Consider the following 26,956-nt stretch of genomic DNA (forward strand, 5'->3'; position numbering starts at 1 on the left):
TCACTGTAAAACCACAACATTGGCAAGGGGACTTGGGAGTAGGTACAGTAGTTAAATCTATTTTCAACTAGACTAGATTTTCAGTTGACAGAGTCCCTTTAATTAATTTTTCCACTCAGGTCTTATAGTGCTGATAGTTGCACTCTGGAACATTTAGCCCATTCTCCTCTTCTCTCAATGTCTTTACCCTGTCTATCCTTATCCAACTCTAATGCTACTAAAGTTGTTGCAATTTATCACTATTCCCTCCAACTTGACATTGCCATTTCTCCTGCTCCCTTTTCAGCAATGGCATTGTTGTCTCTGATAGCTTCCTGCCAGGCTCTCTTCTCTTGTGTGGTTCTCACTGCAGTTCATCTCCCTCTGTCTGAGGCCATCTTCTCTTTTGGAGAATTTCAAATGTTACCCTCTTGGAAAGCTGTGAGGGGCCAGTCCTCTTATTTTGTCATCACTTCAAACATTCCGTTCCTTCCTCCTCTGAGTCCATTAGAACTGTTCATTGATTCCTCCTTTCAAATTGCTGTCATCTATTGCTCAGTCTATTGTTCTTTCTTCCTTTGTCTCCCATTCTGATGGCTGATTTGCCCTCTTCTTGTCTCCTCAGTTCCCTACCCTGTTCTTAAGTAATTTCAACCTTTACTGTAATTATTTTTACCTACTGCTGAACCTCTCAACTCTTCTCCCTTCTCATCTGTTTTGGCCTGACAGTGTCACTCTGGTCTTACTAATAAACTGCTCTTTCTAACTTTTTAATCTCCATATTTCTTTGCTCTAATCACTGGCATTTCTTATTCAACATTGCTCACTCTCCTATTTTGTCACACCTTTTTTGGCATACTGTAAGTTAGCCTTTCTGACTTCTCTGCTGCACCTATCCACAGTGGATTCCATAGCATCTGTAAAATGCTCCTCTCTCCTGAAAAAGCCCCTAACCTTTGTTCTTCTTTCCTGCTACCCTGTCCACCTCTAACTCCCAACCATGGCTGTCTCCCGTATCTGCTACCTCCACCTCTATATTTAACCCATGGAGCATCTCATAAAAGTCCTCAGAAAAATCCCACTGACTCTTACCACGACAGATGTGTACTTTCTTCCCTCATCTCTATCTGAACAATTCTGTTTCTACTCCTCCTCATCTCCTGCACTGCTACCCACTGGCAACTCAAGCCTTCTGCCTTGTCTCTCTCCTACACTCCTACCATCTCCACCAAAGATACTGCTAGTTTCGTCAGATTGAATCAGCAATATCCAAAAGAAACTCTATCCCCTCCACTGCCTTTTCTCCTCTCTTACTCCTAATGACAATGCTAAGGTAATTTTTCTCCTCTCCTCCTCCTACATGACTTGCCCTTTGGTTCCTTCTCTTTCCCATATCTTTAACTTTTCTTTCCACAGCCCCTTTCCTTCTGTTTTCAACATGACCTTCTTTCTTCTATCCCCCAAAAGTCCTCTCTTGACCCCAACTACATCTACCACCCTGTCTTGATCCTACCTTTTCCTGCTCAGTTCCTTATACAGGTGGATTTGCACCATACCCTGAACTTTCTGTCTTCTTGTCCCTTCTCTATTCTCCATCTTCATTCCACTGAACCAGTTTTGAAAGTCAGTGTCCACTTCCTGGGCAAATAATAATGCAACTGCCTCTTCTCTCACTGGCTTCATTCTCCTTAAACTGTTTCCTTCAATAAAGTCAATCACTCCTTCTTCACAATATTTGAGCCTTGCTTTACATGGCTCTGCACTCTCCCAATTCTCCTCTTACATTCTGACTAATCCTTCATTTTTACCTCTTTAAAAAAAAAATCAGGACTTCTCCATTCCTCATTTTTAGAGTCCCTGACCTATCTCTACAGACAGACAGACACACACACACACACACACACATTCTGTTTTGGATCCATCCTCTTCTCCCTCTTCACTCTCTCTCTGGGCGATTTCATTTGATCCTGAAGGTTTAGCTACTACCTCTATGCTGCTGGATCCCAAATCTACTTCTCCACGCCTCACTTTCACCACCTTTCCAATCACAAATCTGCACCTGACCCAGAGATAAACCCTCTTGAATGTCTCACCCTCACACATATCTCAACATGTATAAAAATATCTTATTATTCCCTCCCACCTCATTTCTTTTTTCCTCTTCTTTATTACTGTGTACAGCAGGAGCACCATGCTCTGTCACCCACTCTTGTTATCATGTTTGACTCTTCTTCTTCTCGCCCCACACCCAAGTTCTTGCTAAATCCTGTCATTTTCCCCCTTATTCTCTCTAAAATACATCTTTAGTTTTTCATTCCTATTACCAAATTCCTGGGCCATATCCCTGGTGCTGTAACCTTCCATTCTCCGGCATTCTAACATCTCCTTTCCCTCTTTCCACCCTGACCAATACACAGCTAAGATATTCTTTGTCTTTTGCCAATCCTCCCATTTTACTCACCTCCTTGAATCCTTTCATTGGCTTCCTCTACCCTTTGATGTCAAATTCAAGCTACTTGCCTTCAAGGTTCTACTCAGTTCCACCCCACCATATTTGCTCTCATTTCATCCTAAACCCCTATCAAGATTTGTATTCTCTCCCCTCTTTGTATCCTCCTAAACATAATCAAACTTTGTATTTCTTCCATGCCACCCCTCAGATTGAAGCAGCTTTTTTCTTCCTCTGTGCCAAGTGCCCTCCCTCTCTTCACACACATCCCTCTTTAAAATCCATTTCTTTTGTGAAGCTTCTCAATGCTGATTTTCTCCCAGACCACGTCTCTACACCTCCTTGTATCTGCACCGTTGTCTCATGTATTTCATTTTTCTGAATTAGAATGTAAGCTCCTCCTCAGGGCAGGGACATGGGCTCTCTGAACAATAATGAAAAACACTTACAGCTAGCTCTCTGTCCACCCATTCTTATGAAAAACACTGCAGTGTCAGCAACAGAATAATTTTTTCCCTAGATTAATTCCTTTTTCTATAAACTTTGATAAGAATACCTTCCATACTTTATAATGCATCTTTAAAGTCACCTTCTTTCTTAAGTGGAGAATGGTTGGGATGACTTTCTCAGACAGAACTAATTTTTCTTTTGTTTTGTGCTCATGAGCCAAGCTGACAGATGTAGATCTTACCTGTTCAGATGCTGAATTGTCCCCCAAGCGATGCTGCAGTTTGAACAGGTTAGAAATTGTTAATGTTTCTATTACTTGTTTGATGAGGTGATTAAAATCTTCCATCAAGCATGTTTACAGAAATTCTGAGTCTTATTCTGAGGAAGAAAATTCCTCTGAGATAGAAGATTTTTATTTTTAGACTCTCTGACTGACTGAGAATCTGATCATTCTCTTTTGTGAGCTCACACTTCCTTGGTTTAACCCCCGTACTTTTTGCAGAGAATTATTTCCTTTTGTTCTTTTGCTCTTCATAAAAGACATGCTAAATAGAACAGCTCCACCAAGTCAGTGTATAATGCTATAACTAACTGCAATACCACCAATATTTCACTACACAGTACTTGCAGTACTTTCTGTTTGTCATAGACCCAACTACTTTTTCCTAGTAATAACTGCCCAAGAAACCTCATTAGGAACTGCTGCTCATTATATTACCATGTTATTTTACAGGTTCTAACTTCTTCCATACCATGAAACACAACTGCTTTTACATTTAAGGAAAGCTAGTACTTGCATCCCCACGCCAGCCAGTACAGAGACACGGTATATGGTGCATTTCCTTCTTTTGTTAGGCTTTTTCTGAGTGTTACTTTTTACTGAAGAAATAAATTATTTACCTTATTTGTACATGTAGCTTTCCATGTGGCAAAATATCTCCACAACAAAGCTTTGGTATCTGCCTGCTCCTACACACAGAGACTGAAGCAGTGAGAGACCAGGCAGGATTCCTCTAATAATAGACATGAACAATCTGAAAACGATGATTGGACATCTCTACCTGATAGGCAGGTAATCAGTAGGAATATTGGAAATCTGTAGGAAACTTTACCGCATTAGCTGGAAATTTAATCCCATTTTCTGCAGAAAAGGTATAAAATTTGCAGGGAGATTACTTTGGTTAGTTCACTGAAAAGACACGGATGCACTGCTGGATAATTTGGTGAGAAAAATCATGACAGTCTCCAAGATTTCTGTCCATTTTACAGAAAAGGTTCTGAAACTGATATTTTCAGTGAAGAGGGCTGAAATCCAGAGGATAGCTCTGATTTACCACTGTACTGATTTCAAGTGGTCCTAGAATTAAGGAAGACATGAGTCGGAATCTTTTACATTTGTTCATGGAAATGGTTCACAGAAACCATTTAAAAACTGCTGCACTTATGGAATAAATAGATGCCCTTTCTTGGCAAGCAAAGAGGTAATAATTTTTCTCATAGAGAGCTTGACTTTTTTTATCTAGTGAATCTCCTGGGCTTAATTAGGACAGTAGGATAGAAAATTGATATTGGCTGTCACTACAGAATCACTTATAAGTGTAAGTCCTGCCTCCTGTTTGTCAGTAAAAAGTCACTTTATAAAAAGTGATTTAATATATGGTATTGTTTAACATTTTTGACTAATTTTTCTACTGGATAGCAAGTGAGCTTGGTATTTTTGTTTATCTCCCTTACCATCAGCAGCAATGAGAGAAAATACCCAGCCTTACTGAGCCTAACATAGAAAGGGAAAAAGTTGTGTGTTATTATTTTGGAGGATTATCTGTAAGGAGACTTTTCAGGAGCCTTTCAGGGAAATGAGAGTGGATACTGCTAATTCATTGGACCAGGTGTTTCATCTTATGGCAAGTGTGGTATCCCTCACCTCACCCGAACAAGGCTGAATTTGTATTAAATATTAAAAATAACTTCTCCACCATCTACTTGAATTAACAGTGATTTTTTGGAGAACTAACACATCCCATCATAAGATTTGTTTTCAGTTGCTTATAAGTTAGCTGAACTTGAACTGCTTGAGCTGATATTTTTCCTGGCAGGTGTCTATCTCAGGCTGATGGTTTTTAAGAAAGTTTCAGCAAAAAGTTTAGCTATTGCGAAGCATGAGTTTAGAGAGAAAATATGTTGTTTTGCCAATGTTAAAAAATATTCATGCAACTATTTAATTAAGAAGTTCTAATGTCTCAAGGCATTTGGCCTGAAACTTGGGAGGGTGGTTGCATGGGGGTCAGAGAGGTATCTTTTTCAGGTACCCGTGAAAATCCACCAAATTTGGCCAATATTCCTCTGATTCCAGAGTAAACAGCTATGAAACCGACCAAGAAACTGGGTGTCTCTTTCTTCTCTAGTGGCTGATCCCCGGATGATAACTATTTTCAGCTCCTACAGTAAATCCATTAGTCCATGTGAGAGATTTGTGCTATGGCTCTAAAGGTTCCAACCTTGGTGACGATCCATGGGGGGGTCAATATGGTACACATGATGGATTTTCAGTTTTCCAATTTTATTTTTAATGTATAAAATTACATTAAAACAAAACTACATTAAAAGAACATTAACGGTGCAAAATCAAGCACCCAAAGGTTATGAAATGCCAGAATTAAGGTTGCCCATATGAATTTAATTCTAACCCCTTATGCATATGCCATAAGATACAGTTTTGAACGACAGGATTGTATACTATTATTTTCACAGGGCCCCTGCCTCATTTGGTTCACAGGACAGACAGTGTTCAGGGAATGAATCGGGGATATGTAGTGAATAAAGCTGTTGCCTGTAGGATCGCTGCCTGGCTGGAAGGTGTGCAGTGAAATGAGGCAGGGGAGTATGGTTAAAGCAATCAAGTATCACACCAAATAATTAGAGTCTATCTCTGCCTTTGCCACAGAGGTCCTATGTGATGTTAGACAAGCCACTTAAACCAAACTTTCCACACATGGACACTAATGGTGTGTTCCTCATTTTCTGAACATCTTTTTTGTAAAAAAACAATAACTAGGGTCTAATGCAGAAGTGCTTAGCATACACAACTGCAGTTGAAGACAATGGGACCTGTGTTTTGAACATATGAAGTGTTATAAAAATGCAAAGTGCACTGAAATCAGGCCACAGGGCATCTCAAATTGGGCACCCAAAATTAGTGGACACTCTTGACAATTTTGACCTTAATCTCTGTGCTTCAATTCCCTAGCTGTAAAATGGTGATAAGTCAACCTTACCTGACAGTAGTGTTGTAAAAATAAATTCATTAATGTCTGTGACCCACTAAGATACTCTGTTGATGAGCGTCACAGAAAAGCCTATGTGGAAAATGATTAATAATTCTATATTCAATACATGGTTTGAACTATGTGCAGTAAATAAGGCCTAAATATTCAATAAATATTCAACAGCTATCCACTCAGTGAGCACAATCCATCCTGTGGAAAAAATAGCATGTGATTATGTAATTAAAGACTATTATCATAAGACATATGCACAAGGCTCCAGGATTAAGGTTGCACAAGCAAACATACATTTGGCATATCCTAACTTTCAAGTATTTAACTTTGCAACATAAATAATTTTATTTTAACATAGTTTTTTTCCCTTGTAGTGGTCAAGGGCTGGTTTTTGCTAGTTAGTTAGTTTCTTTAAGGGAAAAGGGAAAAACATAGTCTGTGGTGTGCAACTGAGTCATACCCCAGCATTAAGCTTAGCTCTTTTAAACCTTTGTTCTCATTAAAGAAACAGAATTTGGAGCCTTGAAACAGCTTTCCACTCAGCTTTTTAACTAAAGTTTAAATTTATAACATTCCAGCTGTCTCTGATTAGAATTGCAACACATTTTTATATAGGATCATGCATAACTTGAAACATGCTTTGGACTGGGTTTTAATTTGTATCCTAATGCGTATGCACAAGAGAAATTAATTAAGGCTGTATGGTAACAAGAATTGCCAGAACAAATGGCTATTTTTATTTTTTTTTTGGTTAGGGGAAAGGGAAGATACTAACAAAAATGCCATTCTCTTTGCACCCATCATAATTCCCAATCAGGACTTCTACTAGTGTATGCAGTGTTTATGTAGCCATGTTGGTCCCAGAATATTAGATAGGCAAAGTGGGTGAGGTAATATCTTTTACTGGACCAACTTCTCTTGGTGAGAGAGACAAGCTCTTGAGCTTACACAGAGCTGACCTGAAGAAAAACTCTGCATAAGCTCGAAAGCTTGTCTCAATCACCAACAGAAGTGGTCCAGTAAAAAATATTAACCCTCACCCTCCTTGTAGGGAGGGATATGGTTTGAGCATTGGCCTGCTAAACCCAGGGGTGTGAGTTCAATCCTTGTGGGGGCCATTTAGGAATCTGGGGCAAAAATCTGTCTGGGGATTGGTCCTGCTTGAAGCAGAGGTTTGGACTAGATGACCTCCTGAGGTCCCTTCCAACCCTGATAATCTATGAATCTTGCCCCTCCTACTAGGGTAACATGACTGATGTAGCTACATTGATATGAGGAGTAACTGCTGATTGAGGTCACTTTGGACACTCTAAGCTGCCTCTCCTTGATTCCAGTTCCGCAATTAAAGAGGCTAGCAATGCACAAGTTTAGGCAAATATTTCCTGTTTCTAGAACAATACAACAAGGTACTGGAATCACTATAGGGTAAGAGTTAAATTTGTAGGATTGTATTGTGTGTGAAGAAGTACCTTAACTGGATTTCCTATTTTTTGTAAATTTCGTAGATTTATTTATTCTTGTAACACTAACATTCTTTTTGGGATTCTTTGAGAAACACTAACTATACATTTACTGGTGTTCTAACTTTTTGAAAATAATCATGGAGCGGAAGGAGGGAGATCTTTATCTCTGGAACACCTTGACAAAAAAGACCCCTAAATGTGCACTCAAAAACTATACCCAAGATCTTGAAATGATAAAGCAATTTTCAAACCAATCTGGATTAAAAGGAGGCTTAATGATTCAGCAACCTTAACTACAGAAAAATAAGCTGTTGCTCCATATTTCAGTAGACGTTGTTCCCCATAACACAGGCCTTAATGTTGATGCTGCTATAGTCTCTCACACCAAGCATTTCAAAAATATCAGACCTCTTTAAAATTAAAAAAAAATGGATGGCAACAAACTGATAAGAAAATAGTATATCTGAAGCTCTTTTCTCTTTAATCTTTTATTTACCTTTTTATATAAAGAGCACCGAAGGTACCAACTATACCTCACTTGAGACACACCAGTACGTTAGACATAAACAACAACATATCACTTACTTTACAGATTTTACAAATATTGTCAGTACTCATCCACATTTTAATTACAGTTTTGAACATTTAAAGATTACAATCCTGGTTAGAGAAACAAACACTAAGCACACACTTGATGCCTTCACTCGAGGGAACCAAATCTCTAGGTTCCCAAGAACCTAACCAGCCTACTTCAAAATAAAGGATTTATCACATAAAATATCTTAAATACTTACTTATTTCACATAAAGGATGAAACTCTCTTCAATTTTTTCCAAAAATCATACTTAAACTAATTCTTAGTAAGAAAAATAGTTCATGGTGTTAATGATAGCAACTTGCAAGAGTTAAATCTGGAGGCGTTGGTATTATTACAAACAACTCAGATGTCACTCATACCATTTACAATGTCATTAGAATCCCTCAACTGACCTATAATTTAGCAATGTATCATTGTTTATTCTTATAATACATATACAAATATGCCTGCATGAAAATGCTTTATGACTGAAATCCTTTTCCAAATACAGAAGAAGGAAATAAATAATGTTAGAGCTAATATTATTGAAACATGGACAGTAAAGAAAGTGGTGGAGATGGATCAGATTTGTGCAAAGTCTCTCCTACATATATTAATACACTTTAAGCCTGGTCAACTCTTAAGGGCAGTTTTTGAAAACCATAATTAAATAGTCAATAGAGACTGGAAAAGTAACAAAATAAGCAGTGACATAAATGTCAGAGGTGGGAAAAACAAGAGAAAAATAAGAGACAGCCCAAGTTATTTAATGAATTCTAATGACTCCAATAAATTACAGAACAGAAAGAAGAGACTTACAAGGTATTTCTAGTATCAGAGGGGTAGCCGTGTTAGTCTGGATCTGTAAAAAGCAACAGAGGGCACGTCTTCACTACCCGCCGGATCGGCAGGTAGCGTTCTATCGGGGATCGATTTATCGCGTCTAGTGTAGATGCGATAAAATCGATCCCCAATCGCTCTGCCATCGACTCCAGAACTCCACCACAGCAAGAGGTGGAAGCGGAGTCGACGGGGGAGCGGCAGCGGTCGACTCACCACCGTCCTCACGGCCAGGTAAATTGACCTAAGATACGCAACTTCAGCTACGCGAATAGCGTAGCTGAAGTTGCGTATCTTAGGTCGACCTCCCCCACCCCGTAGTGTAGACCTAGCCAGAGAGTCCTGTGGCACCTTTAAGACTAACAGATGTATTGGAGCATAAGCTTTCGTGGGTGAATACCCACTTCGTCAGATGCATGACGAAGGTATTTCTAGAAAAGTTTAAGATATTACCCTTTTCAAACACAAAACCAACATTACTGATAAATCTAGTCCATTGAAATACATCTCCATCCCATGCAGAATCTTGTTAACTAATAATCTAGACTCTAGCGCTAATAATCGCATTGAGACAGAATGCTTATCCTCGCTAAAATATAAGGAGAAATATTTGTTTTCAAAGCTTCGATTAATCTTTACTGAAATTCTCAAAAGGATTTTTAGGAGTTATGAATTTACAGTTGTGCTCCAGCACATAATAAGAAATGTGCACCTGCCTCACTGCCTATTACAGTCACAGGTAATATAGCACAAATACAATTAGCTAATTTCTAATTCTCGCAGTTGGTGGGCAGGCTGCCAGTGTTGCAAATAGGGAGAACTGACTGACTCCAATTTACTCAGAGCTAATGGCATCTCTGTAATTTTTTTGTAATTCACTCACTGACTAGCTAAAATAGACAGACAGACTACACCAGTGCTCCAGCTTCTCAGCCTGAGGGACCAGCATTATTTCAAAAAGGTCAAGTGGATGCAATTATTTCAGGTACATTTGCTGCACTGGTTTGTTCCCTTTGTGCCACTTAGGCAGCACAAAGGGAGCAGAAATCACCCACCATACCCCTGCTGGGGATTCCCTCAGCATGGGAGAGTCCCTAGCAAGGGTAGGGCCAGTGCAGACATCTCCTGTGCATCCCTCCCTGTACTCCTGCTGCAGAGGGCAGCAAGGGATGAAGAAGTGGTTGGCACACATTACACTCCAGCAATCCCAAGCTGCCTTAGAGGGACGTTTGCCAGCTGGCATAAGTAAGCTGCTGTGACCAGGCTGGGGGCAAAGAATCAGGAAACTTGTGACTAGTTGTTAGTTCTCATCCTTTCCTCATTTTATCATTTCCTGGGCAACCCTTGGGGACTGCATTGGAGAGAGGCGCCCCCAACGTGCTACCTAACAGCCAGACAAGTAAGCAAGTAAGAAGGAGCAAAGCAGAGCTCTCCTCCGTCCTATGCAATGTAGAAAGTGGCCACTGTGGGAGCTGTTGAGCAGATGCAGCAGAGAAGGGACAGGTTTCAGAGTGGTAGCCCTGTTAGTCTGTATCAGCAAAAACAACTAGAAGGGACAGCAGCTGTTCAGAGAACATCTGGCTAATATTGTAACTCCTGCGGTTGCAGGGGAAGCAGTGGGAGGCAGTTGTGACAGGGCTGATAGAACAACTTCAGATTTAAAAAAATCACACAGCATAGCTCAGGGAATACATTTGCAATTCACAATTAAGTAAACATTTTCTACTTAAACACAGTTGCCTGAGAGGGCCACAATTTAGAGCCACAAGTGGCCCCAGGCCACAGATTAGACTGGACATCTTTTAACAGAATTGTGTGTTTTCAGTATGAAACACTGAAAAGTTGAAAGTAATACTGCAATATATATATGGCCAAATTTTGCCCTTGGTTTTGCCTTTGCAATTCCAAAGAAATAGGTGAAATTCAGTCCTGATAATGTGCATTCATCCATTGACTGCAGAGGAGTTTCACCAATTTACACTAGTTGGATTTGGTACAATGGGTATAACACACACAGAGGTATAATTCAAGGCAGAATTTAGGCATTAGAATCATACTTCTGATAGCAAACCTAAGGGCAAGAGAGGTGTTGTGGCTAGGACACTACTAGCACTCAGGAAACCTGGCTTCGACACCCCTCCCTACTAAAGGCTTTAATAGAATCATAGAATATCAGGGTTGGAAGGGACCTTAGGAGGTCATCTAGCCCAAACCCCTGCTGAAGGCAGGACCAATCCCCAAATGGGCCCCTCAAGGATTGAACTCACAACCCTAGGCTTAGCAGGCCAATGCTCAAACCACTGAGGTATCCCTGCTCCCCATATAACTGTGGGCAAGCCACTAAATCTCTCCATATCTCAGATTCCCTATCTGTAAAATATGGATCCTTCCCTAGTTCAGGGGAGCATTGTGAGGTGCTCAGATACTACAATGAGGCAGGCCATACATACCTGGACAGGTAGATACTGTTGTTACAAGGAATGCCTACAATAATTTTTTTCCATTTTGTCTACTGTGCACGTTTGACAGCATTTTGGGCCAGATTTTCAGAGGCAGTGTGTACCTACAGCTCCCACTGGTTTCAAACTGATGTTTTGCTGAAAATCAGGCCTTTCTTGCAGAGTCAGTTTCAGTCTTCTGTTCATGTAGTCAGTCAGTTTCCCTTGTGTTTGTGAATCACTCCGCAACAGAAGAGAGGAGTCATTTTTTTTAAAAAATAGAAAAATGTTACTCTAAAAACCACAAAAATTGGCTGAGGAATTTGGGGTAAGTGTGGTTCCTTCAACTACTTTTAATTCACTTTTTAAGGGAACTCAAGTTGACAGTGTCCCTTTAAAGTCCTATTGTATCCCTGACTAACCCTCAGTTAGTTAAAAAAAAAGAGTGAAGGAAAGAGTCAACAATCAGACTTTTTTTTTTAACCAGACGGCAGTGAAGAGGCCTTAAGGTTCTCACCTCCCTGCCTGCTTTCAAGAATAAGATCTTCTGTGTGCTGATGACATCTGACGGGGAGCTCCTGAAGCTCCCTGGTGTTAGAAAAAAGATGTTCTCCAATTTACTCCTTACAGTTACCTCCAGTGCCCCCTCCAGAAACAGATAGATCTCTGAGATAGGGCTAATCCCTTGATGCTTTCTCATCTGGCTATCCTGGACATCTCTTAAAATCTCCAAAGAGGTACAGCTGCCTGAGGGTTTGGGAAGAAGAAGTAAGAGCCAAGTCTGGTTTCACCAGCTGTGGAATGAGCCTTTGATCAGATAGCTGCAGGGAGGACCACTGCCAGTCTCCTCCTTCACTGCCAGAGAGCCCTTGGATCTAGCATGTCATTATCCCTCACCCCCTCCACTTATGCCTTAGAGTGAGGGATTAGGCTACTCCCATTCAGGCAGAAGGAACTCACCACAAAAGTCCCCTTTTCCTATTCCTCACTCAGCAGGAAATCAAAGGGCTACAGATACAGGTAGGAGAGGCGAAACCAGTCATTGCTTCCCTCTAGAGTTGCCAATTTCAGTTGGACGTATTTCTGGAGGTTTCATCATATGACATAATCTTTAATTAAAGATCGAGCTTTAATTCCTGGAGATTCCAGGACAATCCTGGAGGGCTGGCAACCCTAATTACCTCCCAACTCTCAGGTGACTGTGGCTCTTTGGTAGGGGAGGTATTGTTTGTCCCAGGTCCCTTCCAGACAGTCTAATTTTCAATGACAATCTATGGAAAGAAATAACTATTGCACTGAGCTAAGATCCATCTCTCATCACCTCTCTCCACTGGAGCTATGATATCTATTCTGCAAAACAAATGTGAAGAAAACCTGTTAAACACCTACAGTCAAAATGTTTTGACAAAAGCAGCAAAGATTTTTCAAATAAAATTACCCTAGATCCTGTGAAAGCAACTCTCTGGCTCAATCCCATCTTGAAATCCACAAGTGAGTACCGCTGACACAAAATTTTAGAAATGGTTAGATAAATAGTGTGGCTTAAGTCAGAAGTCTGGGTACCAAGTCCCCCTAGATTCTAACCCTCACTGACTTGCTACGTAGCTTTGGAAAGTGATTCAGGCCTACATTTTCAAAAGTGTCCAATTCAAAGCACCATGATATTTTAAACAGCTCTAGAGTTCAGTTCATCTAAACAAACTTATGAAAAAGTTTCACTTGAAACATTCATGACTTTAAAAACTGCTGAGCTGATTTTCTTCAAAACTGTCTTGCATTGAAGATCTTGAAACTTGGGCCCCCAATCATGCAATGAGTTCTACACAGGCAAACCTCTGAGCCCACACGGAATTCCTTGAAGGACTGGGGCCTTGAAAACCATGCCAAAAAAGAAGCTTGTATTTACTGTACTGTAACTTTATAGGAAATTTCAGTTTATATTATATATTTTATTAACTGACAATTTATGATGATACAGAGTTTCAGCTTTTAACATTAAATCTTCATTTCCAGACTCCTGGATGCCTCAACTCTTTACCTTCATGTTGAATTAACTCTAGTTTTTTGCATGTAATGCACTGTTCCAGATGGGGTTTAAAAAGTAGCTAACACAGCAACAATATCACCTCTTTTATTTTGTGTTTGAGGACTCTTCTACTATAACATAGTATCCTGTTTTGTTTTTTAATGCCACCATGCAGTGGATTGCCAGCTTCATTAATTTTTCCACGGTAACACCCAAATCCCTTTCTTGATCAGTGTACTAGAGGATTGATTCCTTGCTCCCAGCCTGATTTTTTCAACTGCATTTGCCATCTGCTAGATAAATCCTCTAAAACACAAACTCTGGATCTGGGTGCAGTGTTCCTCTTTATTTGCTCAGCCTGCATTATCAATATCACCTGCAAACTTTGGAGGTTGTGTTTTCAATGTTCTCATCTAGATCACTTTTCTGTATTATGAACAGAGGTCTTAACACTGAACCTTGAGGTACTACATTCAGAATCTCTTTGTGACAGGGTGCTGGCTAAGGAAATCTGAGCCAGGCCTCTGTCATGCTAGCTCCAATCAAAAAAGGGGAATTGGAGTTGGCTGAGTAAGCCCATGCCTGATTGGCAAACAGGGAACAGCTGCCAGCCTTGTTAGCCAGGGGCTACATAAAGCCTGGCAGGAAAAAAGCAGGGGGAGGGAGAGGACAGGAGAAAGGGAAGAGCTAGAGAAGTAGAATGAGTGGGACCTTGTCTCTGCTGGCTGAAGGAGCTAGCAGTCCCTAAGGCTGTAATACTGAAGTTGTTTGTAGCTAGAAGGTGGTGGGAAAGGATATTGTAAATAAAGAGCACAGGTGATTGCATGAGCGTAGAGGTCTCTTGCTGGTTTGTGGGCACTGCAGTAGCAGAACTGAGGGGGCCCAGCGATGCCCTATTACACTCTTCTTACTTTGATAAAAGATATACTACAGCTGCACTTTGTGTCTTGCTTTGAAAACAGTTTTCTAGTCAGAACCTTTCATCCTTCCTGTTCCATAACTACCATAACAATTAATTTCTGAGGTGAAAAAGTGTCATCATTTCAGCCCAGAAATCATTTTTAAATGGACTAACATACCCAGGACAGAACTGCATTTCAAACACAGAATTAACACAATTAAAGAAACTATTTTCACAAGAAGATTGGTGTTTCATGTGCGAACAGTAGGAAAAAGTCTTCCATAAACTTAACCTGCTATTTTGATTTCATTCCTTAAACTATAGCCCCCAAAAGGCTCCTGCTTGGAAAATGTTCAATAAGAAAGTGGAAACTCCATAAGATTTGCCTTGCAGAGTTTTCAGAATACTTTGCAACAGAGCATTTGCAGGAGGAGCGACCCCCCTCTCTATGGAGGCACTATGCTTCTCTGTCAGTGCATCTACACATGGAGTCCTCTCTTAGTCTAACCTGTCTAAGGATTCACTGTTGCTAACCCATGTCCTAGAAGTAGTAATCTATGTAGCACAACCATCCCTGCCTCTCCCAGGGGATTGGGGAAGGAGATATCCAATCAGGACCTAGGCTAATTAGCATAATCCTAAACATTCTGTCAGGCCCAAATTTTCAAGAGCCTCCACTAATTTTGGATGTCCCAGTTTTTGGGACTCAACTTGAGTCATGTTGGATCTGACTTGCTAAGTACTCACAACTCCAGTTAGCCTAAATCTCCACTTTATGTTGTGTGGGCTGAGTGCTTTGTATTGTTTTTTAAATAACAATCAGTTCAGTACCTCCTGCAACTGGCCTATCTCTAATTTTCCACTCACACACGGAATCACTCATGACATCGGTGACACTCTCTAAGCATCTGGAGCAGCAGTGCAGAGGAAGCTACATTAATGCCAAACAAACTCCTCTACTTGGGACCTTATCACTGCACACTGCAGAAACACACATTTTTGTGGTGGGGAATCTGTGATTTTCCATGACCTCCGAGCTGGGCAGCCCCTGGGCCAGCAGCAGCAGTTTGGGTGTGTAGAAGGGGGCTCAGGCCTGGGGCAAGGGGTTTGGGTGTGAGGTGACGCTTACCGGGAGGGCTCCCAGCTCCCACCGGCATGTCCCTGCAGCTCCTAGACAGAGGGGCCAGGGGGCTCTGCATGCTGTCTGTGCCAGCAGGCACTGCCCCCGCAGCTCCCATTGGCTGCGGTTCCCGGCCAATGGGAGCTGCAGAGCTGACACTTGTGGCGGGAGAAGCGCACAGAGCCCCCCGGGCCACCCCTCCCCTAGGAGCTGTAGGAACAAGCTGGTCGGAGCCAGGTAGAGAGCCTGCCAGCCCCACCAACCCTTCCCCACCCCAGCACCAGCAGGGGTCCCGGGCCATGTGCTACCGCCCGCACACTCACCCCCACCAGCGCCAGCGGGGGTGGGCCACACACACCCCAGCACCCGTGGGCCCCCAGCCCAAGTTTTGGTTGGGGTATATAGTAAAAGTCATGGACAGGTCACAGGCCATGAATTTTTGTTTACAGCCCGTGACCTGTCCATGACTTTTACTAAAAATACCCATGACTAAAACGTAGCCTTAGCCATGATACCTCTGTTCTCTTCTTCAATACTGCATAGTAGAAAGCTGTATGAACTTCATCAGGAAAAGGTTTGGGTGCTGCATGATGTGAACTGTGTGTAGGACATAAAAACCAAAGCTCCTAGAACAGTGGTGGGCAACCTGCAGCCCGCACGCGTCCCGTCAGGATAATCCGCTGGCGGGCTGCCAGACCGTTTGTTTACATTTGCATAGCTGCCCGCAGCTCCCACTGGCCACAGTTCGCCGTTCCCAGCTAATGGGAGCTGCGGGAAGCTGACTAGTCCACTCCATTCACAAATGTGCTGTTCGGTCACCATATGTTTGAATACTTCAGCTGCATACACTGCAGGTTTCCCACCAGCAACTTGGAATAACATCTCCCCCTGCCAACAGAGAACCACAAGAATAGTTATGTCTTCCAAAATGTGAAAGGTCTGAAATGACAGAAAAAGCCTTTTGCAGCAAGGAAACTATATGCACCTTCCCGCCCTCCTCCCCCCACCATGGCAATTAGTTATGAAATTTTTATGGAACAGAAAAAAGGTTATTTTAAACTTACCATTGCCTCTGCACTTCTGTAACTGCAATTAACAAGGCTGTGTCCAGAGACAGTATGAGGACTGAAGCATCCCCTTACACGGTGCTTAATTTGTAATGAAAGAGGTTCTGGGGTTCAAGCAATTAGGTGCCGGGGCTCAAGCCATTTTTTCACTTTCATAACTGACCTGCCAAGCTCAGAGGTGCTGGGGCTATGAACTGCCAAGCCTAGAGGTGCCGGGGCTCAGCCCTGGCACAAATTAAGCACTGCCCTTACAATATGTGTTGACTCACTTTAGAAATGTTACATTTTTTGTCCTTGAGATTCCACAATAATTAATTCTGTGCTCCCCCACTGAACAGCTTTAGACAATAACCCTCTGTTTCTCATCCTATCTCAGGATCTCCAATTGATACTGCCTGCTGTTCTGCAGGAACTCAATCCCTGGCCCAATGAACCATCATGGATGGTTCCAAAAAGAAGCATTTCTGTGATGAAGTTATGGTCAATGTTCCTGAGAGGGCAGACCAGCAGGCCCAGTTCCAGAAGCAAGGGGACAAAAGACTGGAACAATGGCATGCTGACAGGTGGGAGGAAAGGCTGAGGCTTGCCGCCAGGTGGAGGACAGGGTTTCAGCGAGGGAGCAGGCACTTGCAAAGCAGTTCCTGGAAAAGGAACTGTGGCTAAGGAAGGCGGATAGAGGTCAACAGAGAGACCTGCTTCAGTAATGCCTGTCCATAATGGCTGCAAGAGCACCGTCTCCTGCTGCATCCCCCATACTATGGCATGATCACCATGCAACATACCTTCACTCCAACAGTAGCTTGGACAACTGGCACATGCATTCAGAACTCATGAGCAGCTGGGCATGGCAACAAAACCCCATGCACCCTTCCCTCTTCAAAACCTCTCCACTGGAAACCTCCATCCCTCTCCCCTGCCCCCAAGTGACGGTGAAATGTTGAAAGCAGGGAAAGGAAAATGTTGGGACATGCAGCAGCAAGGGGATTTTATCAGGTATTCACTATTTCCCACTCTTTTTTCCTTTGGGTGGTTTTGAAATGGGAGCTAGCCCGCCCAACACTGTGAGTGTTGTACTATTTTAAGACTTGCTTGCAAATAAAATGTGTTACATTTACAAGAAAGTTTATTGCTATCACTGCATCACATCAGACAATCCTGATTTGAGATAATAAAATTAAAAGCATGGTCAGGAGCAATTAAATATTAGTAAGCAAACAGTATTCCTCTGTTTAGCTAGGTATAGCAATTCACATTTCAATAAATTCCATCTGTAAATCCAGGCTGCCCCCCCCCATTCACATCCATTATGTCATTCACACTTACACTGCAATCAAGCCCACACCCCTCCCAAGCAGTGCCCCCCCAAAAAAAAATTAATGAGCCATTTTCCCCCACAAGCACATTTATACAGGTACTATTCCTCCTCTTCCATTGGGCCATGCAAGTCCATAATGTGAGAACACAAAGCATCCCTGACTTTTGCTACCCAGGTGCAACCAGCTCCTGCAGCGGTAGCTGCACTTTCTGGCTGAGGGTACTGATCCAGCATCCCCTCACTGTCATAGGTCCATTCAGGGGGAAATGGCTCATCTCTAGCTTCAGGCTGTGTTGGCGGGCTGTTCAAACTTCCTGTAATGTGCAGGGCAGGCAGTAAAGTTTTCCCACAGTGCATCATGGTCCTAGGGCTAGTGTGGCCACATTTGGGGTTGGCACTAGGGACTCTGGGATATGGTTAGTTTGACTTGGGTCTGCCCGCTGCAGTATGGACACCAGAGCCCCAGGTTCAAGCACAGGTTAGAAAAGTCTTTAGGTAGGGTTAAAAAACAATGTAGACGCACAAGCCCTGGGTTCCCTAACATGGGTTAGCTGACTCAAGTACCACTAACCCTGGGCTTACATTACAGTGTACACATACTCTGCAGGGCCAGCTTTATGACCCGCGGGGCCCGATTCCAATACCCGGCGGCAGTCCGGGGCTTCAGCGGCACTTTGCGGTGGGAGGTCCGCTCCGGGTCTTCCGCGGCACCAAAGGACCCCCCGCCGCCGAAATGCCGCCGAAGATCCCTGGAGCGGGGCCCTCTTAAGAGTGGGCGCGGGGCCCTCTTAAGCGCGGGGCCCAATTCTGGTGAATCGGCTTAAAGCCGGCCCTGATACTCTGTGTGTAAACCAGTTTCCTATTGCATTAAACTAGCAACTTTAAGAACTATAGGACTGTTGTTCTAACTAACAGGCTACAGGGGTTACTAATAGAAGAGCATGACTTTTCTGTGCTTATCAGTTAACTCAAAAAATAAAAAACCTATTTAAATTATTTTACAATAAACCCTGTAAACATTAGCAGAACACTGACTCCTCACAACATCACATTAGAACATGACACATCTTCACAGAAACTTTACAGAACAGAGTGGTGCTATCAATGCCCCATTAATTTGGTATCTTAAAGGGAGTAAAAACCACCACAACAATACATGGGCAAACATTTCAGCAACCTCCAGTACTACTGCTGGTGCTAGGATGGGATATAGCTCAGTCTGGGATATAGCTCAGACTGCAAGAACGTCCTGTTACTAGACCAGCTGCTCAAAGGATGTCACTGATATGCTATTCCCCACTTCAGCAGAAAAATTCTCTTAGCCTGTTTTTTGTGTGGAGTTTCTTATATTTTTCTGAAAGAAACAAGGTGGCAAAGGAAGAACATACTTTTATAAAAGAGCTGTGTTATCCACAAATTCCAAACTCTATTGACTTGCAAAAAACAGCATATATAAATGCCATGGTCTGAACAAATTTACTAAACACCACCGAAATGCCCTGTCTCACATACTTGAAGAAGTTCCCCAAGACAGAGGCTCTCTCTCAAGATTAATGTTGCAGAACCCTTTGGGGCATCAGAGCAGCCCTTACAGAAATGTTCAATAGAGTTAATAGAAGTTATACATTTATAATTTATTCCCTATTAGAATTTTTAAACCAATGTACAGATTTTTATAGTAGGAATATTTAATTGTACAGGATTATTGATTGTTTTCAGTAGCAGCCATAATTTTTTTTACCTTATATAGCACTATTTACATCATTTAATGCATTTATTTAGAGTAATTTATAGAGAACCTTAGTGAATTTTTCCATAAAGGGGTAGTCACACCTGCAAAGTGCAGAACAGTCCTCCCCAACCCTTTCTCACCTCACGAGATCTGCAGGGACTGGCCAAAGGGCTTCAGCACAATCATAATAAGCCTTGTAATTGGGGAAATAATTCTTTTCAACTTTCCTTGTATCAAAAACAGTTTGACTGTGTTTGTACAAACTTTCCGCAAAGACAGAGGCATGCCTAGAAAATGTCAGCTCAGAAGATAAAAGTTACAGAAAGTTACTCCAAACTGAGAACAGGAGATTGATACAGTAACCATTTTGCAATCATTGGTACCATGGGCACCACTGCTCTGACCTATGGAACTGCTCCAAGATCTCATCATAGGGGTGGCAATGTCAGCAACACTGCTTGCTGACTGATCAGTGATGGAGCCAGATAATCTGCTTCTGGAGAAAAGGCAAATCTACCTTCCTGTCAGTACTGTGTGATTCCTGCTTATTTAATTATATTTATTTTGTATTAAAAATTTGAATAATCATCAATATTATTATCTGAGGGACTTGTAAAAAGCTTTTAAAAAGTCCAAATAAACTATATTCACTCTTCCCTTTATCCACTATTCTGTCAACTGTGAAAGAAAGCTAACAGATTACAGGCACAATTTATTTACCCTTACATCAACAACAATTAAAATGTTACATTGTTCAATAATAAAGACACTTATTATTCTCTCCTTAATGGGAATTATAACTATAGTATTCTCTGATACAGAAGTAATATTCCCTTGGCTATAATTTCCATGAGCAAATTTTGCTCCTTTTTATTCTCAAGATGGTAACCAACCTGGCCTCCATCCAATCCCTAAAACTAGTTGCTGTTTTTAAGGATATATCTTTGTTAGTAGCACAACTATATATTTTTAGCTCCCTCTGAATTCAGATGAATGTTATCTGGTGCTAGAAACATATTACACTCAAGTTTCTCAGTTTTTTCCATCATCTATGCCTTTTAAAACTCTCTCTGTCAGTGCTACATTTTGATAACCTTTGATAAATGGTCTCATAATAGGAATTTCCCCATCATTCTCAGTACTGAGACCTGATTCAAAATCTTTATTTAGCTGTTCTGAAACATCTTCCACTCCACTTTAATCATCCCCTAATTATTTTTAAAGGACACAAAAATTTGTCTTAAGGGGACACTTTGGTGCTAAAAATCATATTAAACAAAAACAATATTTATATCTGTTACTGTGATTTTTTTATTTATGTCATTTCCGTAATCTTATTTACCTTTTATCTGTAATTGTTTTATTTTATAGCATTCATCACTATAATAGCCAAATAACCTAAATGACTGAGGATACAGCATTTATTTTAGAAGTTAGATCTACTCTTTCCCTTTAATCCCATTTATTAGAGAGATTGTGTGTTAAATGTTGATTCCCAGGAACATAGGTAATGCTCTCCTGGATCAGACCACTGGTACACCTAGTCCAGTCTACTGTCTCTGAGAAAGTTTGTCTACATAGGCAAAAAAGTGTTCTTCGAGAGAGTTAACTCAATCAACTTAAACTCGGTTTTAAAAGTACACCATCTTTTTGACCATATCAACAGACACAAAGAGGTGAGTACTAGGTTCTGCCACACTGGGCAAAGGGTGTTTTTAAACTATGATAGCTAATGTGTGATCGGTAACATGATTAAGATCTTAGTGTGGACAAGGCATTTTGTACCTTTTGGTTCAGTTGAATCCTAAAACTACAATTTGGCCTGGCTACACTAGTATATTAAAACTTGAGCTATCATATTTCATAAAGCACACCTTTTTGTCTAATGCAGATATACCCCCAGATGCACAGAGTAAGAAATCCTGCAAGTGGCAGTTATGGGATAAACCACCCCCTAGGAAAGTTTTTTCCTCATCCCCAAGAGTTTGAGGTTGGTTTATGCCCCAAAGTTTAAGCTCTCATCAAGGCTGTGGATTTAAAGAATCCTGCTGCCAATTTTGATTCAGCCTCATTCCTGAAATTCCCTGCATCACACGTTCTCAAACCATGAGCCACTTGCTGATGGTCCACAGAGACCTGGCAAGCCATACAGTCTTGGTTATAGCTATAGTGGATGGAGAAGAGCCTGGATGTGGCAATGAGGAGCCTGCCTGGTTGCCTCCACTATGGGCTGCTGCTACATAAGAAGAGGAGTATAGGAAATGGGGTGGGGGACGGGTCAACCAGCAGGAGCTGCTAAAGGGAAAAGGAACCATAAGCTGCAAATAAGACTAGAGCCATCCCTGGAAAGAGAAAATCAGGGAAGAAGAGAATCAGGCAAAGAATGTGCAGAGGAGCACAAGAGACAAGGTCCTGGTGGCAGAGAAGAAGGGGCGAAAGAAAGACAAAACAGATGGAAGGGGAAAGAGCAAAAGCAGACAGTGTGCTTAGCTTTTTCAAGAAGACAAAATATAAGTTAAAAATACATCAAAAGCACTTTCCTACTATTTTCCAGTAAGCAATTGCTATAGTGATTAATATTATTTATTATTTATAATAATAGTGCCCAAAGGCTCCAACCAAGGTCTGGGGCCATGGTGCTAGGTGCAGTGCAAACTCATAGTAAAAGATAGTCCATGTCTCAAGGAGCTTACAGTCTAAGAAGATGAAAGATGACAGGTAAGGGAGGTGGATACAGCATTCAATCACAATGGTCCAGGATTTTTTCACATATCCCAAAGATAGTCAACATACAACGGGTGGGAAAGAAGGTTAATGTCAAACTAAAGACCACATTCATATACATTATATAAAGCTATTTAATGTGTAAATATAATCAGACATGTTATATGTACTGAATATACTGACAAATGGATGTTGTGTGATCTTGAGTGAGAGGTGAAGGGTTCATGGGATACTCACTCTGTTAAGATGGGATCCACACTATGAAAAAATTTGAGTCAACTCTTCATAGTGTGGAGTGGATCTCATCTTAATAGAGAGTGTCTCATGAAGACTGCCCTTCATCACCGATACCAGCACAGAACACAAGTATTAGTGACAGCAACCACTTTTACCCTCACTTCACTCCATTTATCCAGTATTCAACAACTAAAGTAATTCTCTGCTCTTACTGCTCTGACCATGTCATCCACACTCAAGTCTCCTCACTGGCTCCATATCTCTTTCCAGATAAGGTTCAAACTTTTCATCATCACTTGATTGAATCCCCTACCACCATCTATGGTTCATAGTTACTTTACACATCTAGAACCCTTCGATCCAGTGAAGTTATTATTATGTAAATATGCATGCTCCCCTACATTTAACAGAAAGGGAATCCTGTAAAAGGGAAATTGTCCTTATTTTTTCCTTGGCCTCAGTCACTCATCAACAACCTACATGAAGGTATAATACCACTCATTTTAAATATCTGAAAGTCAAAACCCTGGGCAGAGTATGTGCCCTCTGAGCCACATAGGAGATATTTGGTCTAATCAAAAACCAGTATGCATGGTTACATAAAGCCAGAATAAGACCTCATATATATAAGTCCAGTAAATATTACTGTAAAGGAGCAACAAAGTGAACTACTTACTTGCAGAAACATGTCACTTTTGATTAAATTCCCATTTGCTGGCTTGATGGGAGCTAGCTATTGTAGGCAATGCATGTAGCAATATCTATTGTTAAGCTTGTCTAACACTTTGCATTAAACTTATCTGCTTTTAGTTACTTATAATTTTGTCAAACTGTAACCTTTGGGCTGAAATTGTCCATGCCTGCCTTAGGTTGATTTTTATCTAAAAAAATTGCTCCCAATACTTTAATTAATCAGTAAAAGGTTATTTTGTCAAAAGTTTTGCAACTTTTTTTTAGAAGCAGCACTAGTGCCCCTGGAATTTAGGTTAGGAAGTTGAACGTTGGCAGGGTAGGCAGAGAGAGGTCTCTCACTGTCCATTTGAAAATTTACCAAAGATTTGACTGAGTCACAAACCATGGAAAATCACCCTTTGCACATGTGTGGCAGTTTGTACAACAGTTAATCATTCCACTTCCAAATGTGAACTTCCTTGCTGCAGATACTCCTAGGTGCCAGTGAGCCTCTTAAATCATTTTGATTATAATACTGATGCTGCTTTGGGCATCAAAACAGCCTTTGACCTACAGGAAGCACTAATAAGAAGGGAGCCAGTAAGCTCTCAATTCTAGACATATTTCATCCACTGACTGGGCTTAATAATTCTCTGTACTTTCCAACCACTACTATAGATAAGATCTCAGACTGTATAACAAACTGAGAAAAGAGGCAAGTATCATTTTCCCCATTTTACAGATAGGAGACCAAAGATGTTGCACAAGGTCACTACAGGCAGAGTCAGGACTAAAATCAAGTCTCTAATATAGCAGTCCCAAATACCATTCTCTTACCCACACTGACTCTCCAAAAGAATATGCCAAATGTCTGTGTATGGCTATGCCGGCTGCAAAATGAGGCTACTTTTGCATTCCTATCTTAACAAAGCACTGAGATTCACAGATGACTGAAAACTCTGTAAAAGCAAGTCATCATTTAAAAACAAAAAAATATTATTCTCAGGGACTATATATCCCTCTCAGAGCCAGTGATGATGTGACTATGCTACCACATAACCAAAGACCTTATTGTAATGCAGTGGTTCTCAATCTTTCCAGACTACTGTACCCCTTCCAGGACCCTGATTTGTCTTGCATATCCCAAGTTTCACCTCACTTAAAAACTACTTGCTTACAAAATCAGACATAAAAATATAAAAGTGTCACAGTACACTATTACAGAAAAAAGCAACAAAGAGTCCGGTGGCACCTTATAGACTAACAGACGTATAGTCTATAAGGTGCCACAGGACTCTTTGTTGCTTTTTACAGATCCAGACTAACACGGTTACCCCTCTGATACTTGACACTATTACAGAAAAATTGCTTACTTTCTCATTTTGTGTGTATGAAATTTTAGTTTGTACTGACTGTGTTAGTGCTTTTTTATGTAGCCTGTTGTAAAACTAGACAAATATCTAGATGAGTTGATGTACCCCCTGGAAGACTTCTGCATACCCTTGGATGAGAACCACTGCTATAATGTATATGAAGAAAGGAAAGAATTAAGAATTTAGAATTAAGAGGAAAGAAGATTTCACAAACTACCTTAATTTTGACGTTTCCTAACTTTTGTGTGCTTCACTTTGCAACCCTGCATTCTTTTAATGAGCTTTTGCATGGTATGTATTATGCACAATTTCATGAACAGAATACTCAAGGGGTGAGGAAGGGGAGTTCAGCACTTCACAATAGTTAATTCCAGATATACAGTAGGACTAGCAAAGATTTCACAGGAAGATGCTTTAGCTGCAGGTGATAAGATGCTGAAATAGCAGCATCTGGTCAAAAAGTTTAAGAAACTGCTCCAGAGCTGCGGATATGGTCTGATGTCAGCATGAGGCTGAGAGAAATAATAATACAAGTCACCCATTCTGTTTCTTCCAAATATAGATAGATACAAAAGCAATCTATAAAGTTCTATAGATTTGAAGAAGAGTTCTCAAAGTTTTACCTTAATTTTTGGTTAATAAAGTGGTACCAGATAGTAAATATAATGAACCTCCACTATTAATGGAGCAATATCAATTTATGCCAGCTGGGGATCTGGACCATTATATGTAAATTTGCAGTAAGCTTATCTTATGCTAGGAGAAGCTTATCCACTAAAAGTTAAGAGAGTTATGCAGATTTACATAAGAAGAAAATTTGACCCAGTGAGTTTCTGTTAATATTCTCCCACAGTCCCTCACAGTATGGTTAACACAGCAAAACTGAATTAATAGATTTTTTAAACAAAAACAATTCTTTCATCTTTTAAAGTTATGCTAAAAATCAATGCATGCCATGTATACTTATATAGTATTAGAACTAACTCTGCCTGTTTTAACTAGAATTGTATCATTCTGAATAGCTTTGAGACAGCACATAGTTTTCTGTCAGTTTCTGATTTTAAAAATGCTACTTGGAGGATCATTTATGTAGAATAATAATATACATGTTTCCCACATTGCCTTAGCAACTTCCTCAAATACTTCACTGAGCATTCATAGTTAATCTCGTTGATTTATGCATATGATGTGGTCTAATGACCCACATGTCTCTGTTGGGTAAGCCACTAATGCCAGTGACACAGTAACCTATTAACCTTTCTTTAAAAATAACCATCACATTCATGCAAATAGAATAAAAAAAGTCAAGCAGGAATAGAAAAGTAGTACTCTGGTACAACCCAACAACATATTAGATGTCAAGACAAGCTAAAATTAAGAACAAACAAGCAGTGATGAGATTTAATATATTGCACAAATATTTTGACATGGTTTGCCAGGTTGTAAATAGCCAACATTAGCCAACATTTTAAAATTTAAATGTCATATACTAAAAGGGAAATTGTTGCTGAAATTATTTCAAAACTGTTATACTGCATAAGGCCCCCATCCTAAAAAGTGCAGATAGCCACCTCCAAAGTACAAATTGCCTTCAACTCTCATAAAAAACAATGGGAATAGAGGGCACTTAGCATCTCACAGGAAATGTTCATCACCTTGGACAACCACTTTGCAACACTTCTACTAGTGATCATTCTAGTGTAATTAATCTGAGATTTTAAAAGAAGTTCAATACACACAGCTAATTTTAATAAGGAAAAATTAAAATTATTTTATCAAAATATTATTGAGGAAGACAAACATTTTAAAGTATTCATAACCAATTATAACACTGATATTGCTACTTTCTTCTACTTTAAAGAATGTTCCATTGTTCAATGTCCCTAAAGAATTATGAAAATAGCAATCCCTTATACTCATAAATCCACCTAAATTAAAAAAACGATTTATGTTATACTTTAAACTGATAGTGCACATATATGCTTAGCATGGGCAGATGTCAAAAAGTATTCATCTACCATGGCTCAAATAAAGAACAACCTGGAAATGCTTTCTGTAGATACAGTGGAGCATCCACAACAATCATCAGAGCAACAATGAATGTACATAGCAACCAGCTGAAGGGGATAGGGGCTCTGTATTTGGACTGTATTTATAAATAGAGAGAAGCACATATAAGAATATTCAGTGTGACTGTTTAATAGGTTACAGTCACGTGGGCGCCTCTGGGATTTACCCCCCTCCTCCCCTTTCTTAAACAGGACCGAGGAAGTGGAATAAAAGATTAGAGGTTAAGATGGGGATGGGGTGCGGTT

The 26,956-nt window shown here is 40.6% G+C and overlaps 1 protein-coding gene across 1 annotated transcript in view; it reads right to left on the reverse strand.

The window, feature by feature from the left end:
- The window catches only part of TMEFF1 (transmembrane protein with EGF like and two follistatin like domains 1), a 205,156-nt gene that overhangs the window by 177,603 nt on the left and 597 nt on the right, over positions 1-26,956 (reverse strand). The window lies entirely within an intron of this gene.

The sequence above is a fragment of the Terrapene carolina genome, unplaced genomic scaffold (assembly GCF_002925995.2).
Source record: "Terrapene carolina triunguis isolate 2854851 unplaced genomic scaffold, T_m_triunguis-2.0 Scaffold613, whole genome shotgun sequence".
Classification (NCBI taxonomy): Eukaryota; Metazoa; Chordata; order Testudines; family Emydidae; genus Terrapene; species Terrapene triunguis.